This window comes from Trachinotus anak, unplaced genomic scaffold (assembly GCF_046630095.1).
Source record: "Trachinotus anak isolate AG129_WGS33_773 ecotype Australia unplaced genomic scaffold, CSIRO_AGI_Tana_v1 ptg000005l, whole genome shotgun sequence".
NCBI lineage: Eukaryota > Metazoa > Chordata > Actinopteri > Carangiformes > Carangidae > Trachinotus > Trachinotus anak.
The window spans coordinates 22,756,115-22,765,508 of NW_027273856.1; the positions used below are offsets into that span (position 1 = coordinate 22,756,115).

Below are 9,394 nucleotides of genomic sequence, written 5' to 3' on the forward strand. Positions count from 1 at the left end.
GCCTGTTCTTTTGGTCCTGAGTCTGGTGTGAAGGTGGGCGAGAATAGAAACCACGCATGGGTCACCGAGAGGTGAGTGAGAGAAACTGGAGAGTGCAGGAGGAGACGAGAGGTGATAGACAGCGTTGAAATGAGTGTGGAGGAATCAAAGGATGAGAAAAAGACCAGGAAAGGCAGCAACTTGAGATGGTTTTAGTGATTTTATAAGACAAGTCACAAATTGTGTTTTTGTCTGCAGGGCTATGTGTCATCAGTGGAAATATGAGGGGTGAGGATGCAATTGTTGTAAAAAATAGTAACCGCTTTAAGGCTGGATGTGTGTATGAGTGTGTGACTGCTTCTGTGTGTGCATGTCTGAACTGCAGCCATGCTTTGGAAGTTTTTTGTGTGTGTGTGAGTACAAGCAATCGTTTTATGTTTAAGTAGCACTCACTGCTTCCTCAGGAAATTGGTGTGTGTGTGTGTGTGTTTGTGTATGTGTACTTGTACTTACTACATAGTAAGCACCACAAAAAGTATTTTACTAACAGAGTGAGGACATTTTTGGAAAGTGAGGACATTTTGGCCGGTCCTCACTTTTTGAGACACCTTAAAATCACATTTTGAGGGTTAAGACTTGGTTTTAGAGTTATGGTTAGAATTAGGTTTAGGTTAAGGTTAGGGTCAGGGTTAGGGTTAGGCACTCAGTTGTGATGGTCAAGGTTAGGGTAAGGGGCTAGCGAATGCATTATGTCAATGAGTGTCCTCACAAAGTTGGAAGTACAAGTATGTGTGTGTGTGTGTGTGTGTGTGTGGTGGTTGCTCTACAATGAGGATTTCATTAAGCTCAGTTAAACAACATCGACACAAATAGATGAGTGTCAGTGCTGCTATGAGTCATTGTCGACCTCTTCATCCGTAAACCTGTTGGTGCTCATTGATACACATGACTGGCTTTGATAGTGTTTATGAAAGGCGTTTGTTTCATCCTTGACTTCTTGTATTCATTATTTACAGTGAAGGAAATGTCTTTAAAACACTTAAAAAGCACAGAAATGCTCCTCTCTGCTGCAGATTCGATTTGTTAGACCAAATTTATGACCTTCACTTTTTGGCAATTTTATCTTTAAGATGTCCGTGTGTGTGTGTGTAATTCTGTACTGGGGAAATAAATCATCATCAGCACTTTTTTGGTAGACACTTTCCACTGAGGTCACCAACTCACCCACTCACTCACTCACTCATTCACTCACATGCCTGCGTCACTGTATGAAATACGAAACAAATTATTTTTCTCGGAAAAAGATGTGAACTTATTTTCAGTGTAGTTTGGATGTCGGATATCATTTTGTTCCACTACTTCTCCTCTCATTTAGAATATTATTACTGCATCTATGCATATGTCTGAGTTATATATTGAAAATCTACTATATGTTGGTGTTGATTAGTTCCATTGGTTAATTATATATGGATAATGGGTCAAATCTTCCTGACACTAAGTGTTTAATAGTGCAAGAATAACCACCACTGAGTTAACAGCAAACTCCTGGTGAACTGTCACAGTGTGCTACAGTTTGAGCCGAGGCAAAGACATGATTTCATTAGATAAAATGTGAACTTGTTGACATAAAAATCCTAATCTTTTTATTTTCCACCTTTCCACCCTTAGGATTAACCTGTTGGAAAGCAGTGGGGCAGAAATGATCTGCTCTGCCTCTATGAACCCCCCACTCATCCCTCACTGTGCAGTGTTTTTCTGTTTGAATACTCCCTGGCCACAGGTGGGCTGTTTTATGGTAATTTAATGAAACACATTTATTTAAACATGAAAATGCAAACAAAAAAAAAACCAGACCAAATTAAAGTTTTAATTCTCTTTTCTACATAGGGCTCCATGACAGAGCCTTGGGATCAGGTTGCAAAGCAGGTCATCCGTCCTGTTAAAAACCTTATTAATTAATATCCTGTCCTGTAAATTTAGTGGGATTCCCAGTATAAAATGCTGGCTAGTTTGAATTGGTGTTATGATTACAGGAGTCCTTTACAGAGAAATATTGAGCTTAAAAATATTCTGATATTATTATTTTTTTATTGCTCAGCCCTATCACAGTAACTGTGCTGTATTGAGCTAAACATGAGCCATGGTCCTGAATATAAACACAAACCACAGACCTCTTAAATAGCCAGCCACACACTTACTGTCAAATGACCACATGCTTGTTTTGTAGCTGCACTCTTAAGTTACGCAGAGAGAGAGAGAGAGAGAGAGAGAGAGAGAGAGAGATTACCACAGTCCTCACATGAACTTCTGCAATGAATGACAGACAGAGAAAAAAGGATCTCGGTTCAGTTCTTCCTGTGAAAAAGAATTCACTGAGGGCATTATTCAACAGTGTGCAATTGTAAAAGATGCAAGTGAAATTTCCACGTGTGAAGAGAAGTGTTAGGAAATGGTATAATACAAACCTTTAGTGAGGAAGCACTCGGAAGTTTAACTGGAGTAAAATCACAAACGTTAAGAGAATGACATTTAGTGTCGGGTTATTCAGAGCAGGGCGGCCAGGAAGGTTGTGAAATGCTCATAATGACATTTACAGTAACCTTTTCCTGTGACTTTTTAAGAAGGGTTAAAACCACAGAGACAGAAAGATGGGGCTATGTTAGGTCTTTCCCATTAATCAAACTGTGATTGCGCCATGCCACAGCCTGAGGACAATTTCTTTTCTCACTCGTTAAAAAGTGAGGAGGACGATGAGGACGAGGGCCACATATATTAAACCGTCATGGCTGCAGGGTGGACTAATGTTTGCAGCATTTGTCCTTTAACCAGTCAAGCCAGGGCTAAGACTTGTCTTTGAGGCAGACAAAGAATCCCTGCTTCTTCTGACCTCCACGGGGGAGCCAAGGCAACTCATCATCATTAATAAAAATGAATTCAAAGCGCACGCTCTTGTTCAGAATGTTTTCATGAAAATTCAGGTTGCATGAATGTTTTATCATCACCAAATTGCTCATTATTATGTACAAATGTGTTTTGGAGACTATGGCTATGCACATTAATTACGGAGAAAAGCAGCTAAATGGGGCTGATTTAAGGGAAAGGAGGCTGCTTTGCAAAACACTGACTATGAAAGACCTGTGAGCAAATATGATAAGACATTAACACAATGTTTGTGAATGAGACTCACTGCTGACAAATGAATGGGAAGTGACTTCAGCGGTCAAAACCTTTAATTTCATTCTTGTCCAAATTAGCTTTCACCTCACAAAGGCCATCCTCCAAATATCTGAATCCCATGATATCTGATTCTTTCTTTCCCTCCCAGGGCAATCAAATGTCTTCATCTCCGGAGAGTAAATTTAAAGGTAATGTTTGTAAAGCTGCAAAACTGAATGAACAAAATATACTACAACATTAGAAGCGCTTGTTGACAATATGCTGCTGACATTTAGCAGTCACTGTCTCCTGACGGAGGCGGAGAGGCACTGAGGACCAGGCAGTGCAGCTGCGCCACACCACATATCCTGAGGCGTTCAGTCCCTAAACTCAGTGAAACACATCAAATGCCCTCAGAATGGAAAATTTATGGGCTGTAGAAAATGGTACTGTTGGGTGTTAACACCTAAAAGTGCTTTTTTTGCCACTGACCTTTAAGAATTCACCAACACACAGAGCTGAACACTTGCTATGACAATACCACAGACTTTATAAATCTGTGGTTTAGCAGCTACTTCAAACAACAAAAAATCTCTAAGTACAGTTATTTCAGTACTGAACTTGATAGTTTGGGGTTATTTGGGTTATTTGAGGTGGGCTTGTGTGAGGAAGTCATGCATAGTAAGTGTATTACCTGCAGTGGATTCGGATCAGCGCACTGCCAGTTAGGAGAGGCAGCAAGGAACTAGCTGAGTGATGTGCAAGTGTGGATGGGGCCAAAAAAAAAAACAAGTTTCAGACACTTTTCAAAGATGCAGCCCCATAACAATCCAATATCTGTTGAAATGTACGCTTCTTTTTGAATATAAATCTTTAAAGAAGTGAAGTTTAGCTCTTTCTGATTCACTGATCTGTGGGTGTGCTTGTGCGTGGTAATACGGTAGTTCAGCGGTTGACAAAATCTAATGCCAGAGGAAAGTGTTGTTTTGACGGGAAGAAAACATTCTAAATGAAGTGTACATTTCAACGGATAATGGATTGTTTCAGTGGGCATCTCTCCTAACTGGCAGCGCGCTGATCCAAATCTACTGCAGGGAATACATTGACTATGCTATGACTACCTCACACAACCCCATGTCAAATAACCTGGACTATCACTTTAAGTGCAATTTGCAATTACTACTTTACGTCCAATTTATGCTACTGTACATGCTACATTTCAGAGGGAAATATAAATTTTTTTACTACATTTATTCAAAACCTACAGTTACTCATTTTTAAATTTCTTTTCAGACAAAATATATGATCATTTTATCAGATATGATGCACAGTTATAGATTAAATTACTATCAGCTTCACCTTGACCAGCTACAATGTTTAAACACCACTTACATGTTATGTATCTGTGAAACTAAACCAAAAATGTGGTAATATAACACTGAAGGAGCCATTCTCCACATTACATTTTACTTTTGATACTTCCTCTGTATTTTGTAGCTGACACTTCTGTACCTTTGCTTTAAAAGCTTTTGAATACTTGTAATGTAGTATTTTTTCAAATGCAGTACTATTACTTTTACTTGAGTAAAGAATACTTCCTCTACCACTTCCCAACCAAAATAAAAAAGAAAGAAATAGAAATATATGAAGTCAAGCCACACTTGATGACAGAAACCCCACCTTGCAGTAGATACAAAAACACAGAGTACATCACTTAAGCCACAGTGACCAGGTGCAGACAAAGGAGCTTGTTTGAACAGAGGCGTGTATTTGCATGTCAGTTAGTCCACCTGTTGTACCTAGAGCTGGGTGGGGGTGTTTTACTGCAGGTGGTTTGCAGAAGGAGGAGTTTTCAGCATTGTTTAGTAGAGGAAACGTGTATAATAGCTGGTATGATTTTAGTGTGGGGACGTTTGTGTGCTCCATTCTAGCACAAACATTCAACTGTGAATACAACAGAACAGGGATTACTTTGTTCAGCGTAAGAAAACCTGAAACCCTACTAATCACATTGACCAACACACACACACACACACACACACACACACACACAAGCAGGTTAACTACTGCCTGGTTAAAATCTGTCATTCCATCAAACTAAAGTTTCTGTTTAGGTAGAGCCGAGTTATTGCTGGCCACTTACGTACTTACATTTTAGATACAATGTTTTGGTGTGGTAGACCTTCATGAGATGATGGTCGTCTGACTGGAAAGTTACATAAAGTGAACACAAGTGACAATGTGCAGCGTTTCTAGTTCATGCTGACGTCATTAAACAGTTTTGAATTTTTTTTGTTGTTGTTGCTTTATTACAAGGATTTATGTCAAATGTCAATCTCAAAGATTTCAGTCCTGGTTGATATGGTGACACCTACAGTTACTGGTGGTAACAGTCAATGTGATTACAACTAAATACAACAAGTCGCAGAATTCTTGGGGGCAGCAAACCAAACTGTTGTTGTTTTAATAAAGATGTCAGGTAATAATTGGCCTTTTCTCATCATCCTGTGAGCAGATGTGGGCATGGCATGAGTCTGCAAACAGCAGGGCACAGTGAAAAGAGCTGGCGACCTGGCTGAGAAGCTGGAGGTGTGCAGCCCTTCATCTAACAGCTCACTGTGGCTGCTCCTCTGGTGCCATTACTCCCTGCAATATTTCAAACTGATCCACTGTCAGACGGTGATGAAAATGACTGTTGTCTTGTTTTGAAGCCGCAGTTTGATGAACGATGGCGGCAATTGCTGAGCTCGCTGACAAACATGTTGTTTTCTGTGACTACTTCATAATAAAAGTCAACTCATGTTTTGCCACGTAAATGCTTGGTTTGTATTTTCTCTGGGAGGGTTACCGCAGACAGCCAGTTCTGTTCTGTACTGCAAATATGTAAATATTGCAATAGTTTCATCAGTGGCCCATAGGCTCAATCACCACTGTGTTACCTCATTTGGCAATAGATGAATGAAAATCTTTGAGATTGCCACTTTAAAAGAGAAAATCTCATGAAAAGACAGCGTGTTAGTTCATCTGTCAACGCTTTCCAACTTCCCTACCCTGTCTGTAGCTCTCAGTCCCAAGCCAATTGGTTCTTTCTTAAGTTTTAAATCTTATATATAAAAAAAGAGGTAAGAAATATATACTTTCATTTATTTGTTATTTATTTGTAAAAAGTGCATTTGGATTTGGTGGGCTAGAGAGTATTTACAGCTTAAAATAAACATTTAAAATAAACTACAGTGCCCATGTTTATTTTGATAAAGTAATGTGACCCAGTCCAACAGTGTTGCTCACTGTTTGTTTTTTTTCTTAAATCGTGTTTGCACAATAATGGATTTCTATGGCACAGAATATGCTTTAATCAGGCTTTGGCTAAACAGGCAATTCTTCATAATAGGATCAGTTCATTGTTAGTTTTTGTCTTTTCATTGGATTTGTTGCTAAAAAAAAAAATAGAATAATACCAGAATTATCCTTTAAGCCTTTGTGATATGCAAGAACTTTGTTGTTTAACTGATATAATGGTGATGCCATGACAGATAAGGATGCTGCATGTAGGTTTTATGGCCACCATTGTAAAGAATCACTGCTCAGCTCAGTAAACAGAGTCCAGCCTCTTACATGTTTAATCGTTCATACACAAAGACGATGCTTTGAGGGCACTGATAAACAAGTCTAGTTGACCATGTAATTCAAATTACAAATGTGTTGCAGCGTATAATCAGTTTTAAATGTCAGTATGTAGGTGCAAGTTCACAAATGCAGAAATACTGCATATGATGTATGCACATGCTTTACAACAGATGTTCAGAGGAAACCATTGTTACCAATGGTTTAACAGCATGTAACCCATTTACCACTGCCTCATTTCCATCACCAGCTGTGTAGTCGTCGTTGTTGTTGAATAAAAGCGCCTATCCTAAAGAATGGCGGGCAAGGAACACAAGCCATTCAAGTCTACTGGGAGTTCAGTCCAGTGTCTAGATTAGAGGGAGATCCTCTTAAAGGCATCGTGCAGACAGGATACTCTGTCTTGTTCCCTCCTCCCCAGAACATCTCCTCTGAGACCACTGATTTAGCTGGCAGCAGGCTAGCTGCGATCCGCTTTGTCTGGATGCACACACACTCACACTGAAGACAAACCTCAGTGTGAATTGAACACATCCATGCCACTGCACAAAGAAACAATAGCTGGTCCCCAGCGAGCCAGTGTGTGTGTGTGTGTGTGAGAGAGAGAGAAAGATGTGGTTGTCACATGTTTGTCTTACATGAGTAACTATTAAGGCTAACAAGTAGCTTTGAGCTGTGGAGAGTTTGCACAGTCACACACACATGCATGCAGACACAAGACCTTAGTGGATATACAGTACGAAAGAGGCTGGAGTTTCCCTAGTAACAGTGTTTACTTTCACACTGTCGCTGATGGATACAAAGATGCAGACCTTCATAAATATACATGCACACAGCATATGGGCGACACACATATGCGCGCGCACACACACACACACACACACACACACACACATAGTGCGGTCTGAGCTCACACACACAACCTGACACTCACGGCTGTGGTAGTTAGGTCTCACACTTTCACCCACTCCCACATTCATTTATGGTATATAGAGCTGAAACAGAAATGCACACACATACAATGTCATGTCAGATGGCAGAAGCCTTCCCCTTTGAGCTAACAATAACAATGTGGTGTGCATTCTCTGCCTGGAGCTCTCTCTCTCTCTCTAACACACACACAATGGTAAATCTTTTCTGAGGCTTATTAGTCACAGACCACAAATACACATACAAACTCTAACACCAGCTGCCCCAGTACCCTGATTTTTCAAACTCAGAGGGGATGTCTGATGCACGCACACACACACACACACACACACACACACACACACACACACACACACACACACACCTGGGACAACCTCAATTTAACATTGAGCCTGTGCAAAATGTTCTGAACAGACAGAACAGTCATCAGTGGGTAAAAAAGAAGAAAGCCATGGAATAAAACAGCAGTAAATGGATGTTTATTCAAATCAACCTGGAATACGTGTTTGTTTGCATAGTTAAATTATTGAAATGTGTCTACATTTGGACTAAAATGCCTAATTCAAGTCTGAAACATCAGTTTGAACACTTCTATGAACATTTTGGTTTCCATCTTTACACTTTTTTTTTTTAAATAAACTGAATTTTATGTTAATGTGGTTTTTGCAAGGGATGGAAACACTGTGATTTTTGGCTTTGGTAAAACAATCAGCAGTGAAGGGAGTCAAGCAATACTGAGCAATAATGAAGAAATACTGGCCAATAGAGGCTAAAGAGAATCAGAGGAATGGGAGGAAACAAGAAAGGAAATGTGTCAATATATTCCCAGCAAAGCCAAAAGAATAAAGTATTTGGGTCAATAGCTGGAGAAAATCTTCTCAAGGCACATTTACAAGATCCACAGATTTATTAGTCTGTATTTTGACATGAGAAATGTCTGAGGGCTGAGATTGCAGCATCTGCACACACACACACACACACACACACACACACACACACACACACACACACACACACACACACACACACACACACACACACACACAGTGACCAGAAAACCTGTATCTGATTGAACTTGTCAGTGGAACAAACATCACCTACATCAGACAAGATCAGTCCCAGTAGAGACAAACACACACATGTTAAATCCCTGCTGGTTTACTAGCATGCTGCCTCTCTCTCTCTCTCTCTCTCTCTCTCTCTCTCTCTCTCTCTCTCTCTCTCTCTCTCTCTCTCTCAAACACACACAAAAACACAAACTGTTTGTCTAACTCTCCCCTCCAGCTGGATTTTAACCAAATCAACTGCAGCTTTGTTATTTATCACCACGTGAGTACTTCCAGGTGAAGATGTTACATTTTGAAAACCTCTTCATCTCCACACACAACACACACACTGGCCATTCACTTATACTTACAATCAAATATGAATCACAAGTGCAGCAAGCTTGCAGCCTGAACAAAGACGCACATTACAGCAAAACATTCCATGAATCTGCTCTCAGGTCCTTTCAGACTCAATTAAACAGAGGTAAGGAGGCAAGCGAGGGTAGAGAGACGGCTTAACACGAGTGAGGTGACTGATCCCACCTCCACTGATACTATCACAGATCACAAGCCTGAGAAAAACCAAGACACTGTCTGACTCTCACAGCAGAGGAGTAGCAACATCAATCCAGGGATGAAGCCACTGCAGACTGATACAA

At 40.2% G+C, this 9,394-nt stretch overlaps 1 long non-coding RNA gene across 1 annotated transcript; it reads left to right on the forward strand.

The window, feature by feature from the left end:
- Positions 1 to 231: 231 nt before the first annotated feature.
- Positions 232 to 5,973, forward strand: LOC139622005 (uncharacterized). Its single transcript, XR_011691131.1, has 4 exons — positions 232 to 267; positions 1,648 to 1,759; positions 3,305 to 3,344; positions 5,651 to 5,973. It is a non-coding gene; the product is annotated as an uncharacterized lncRNA (long non-coding RNA).
- The last annotated feature ends 3,421 nt before the right edge of the window (positions 5,974 to 9,394 follow it).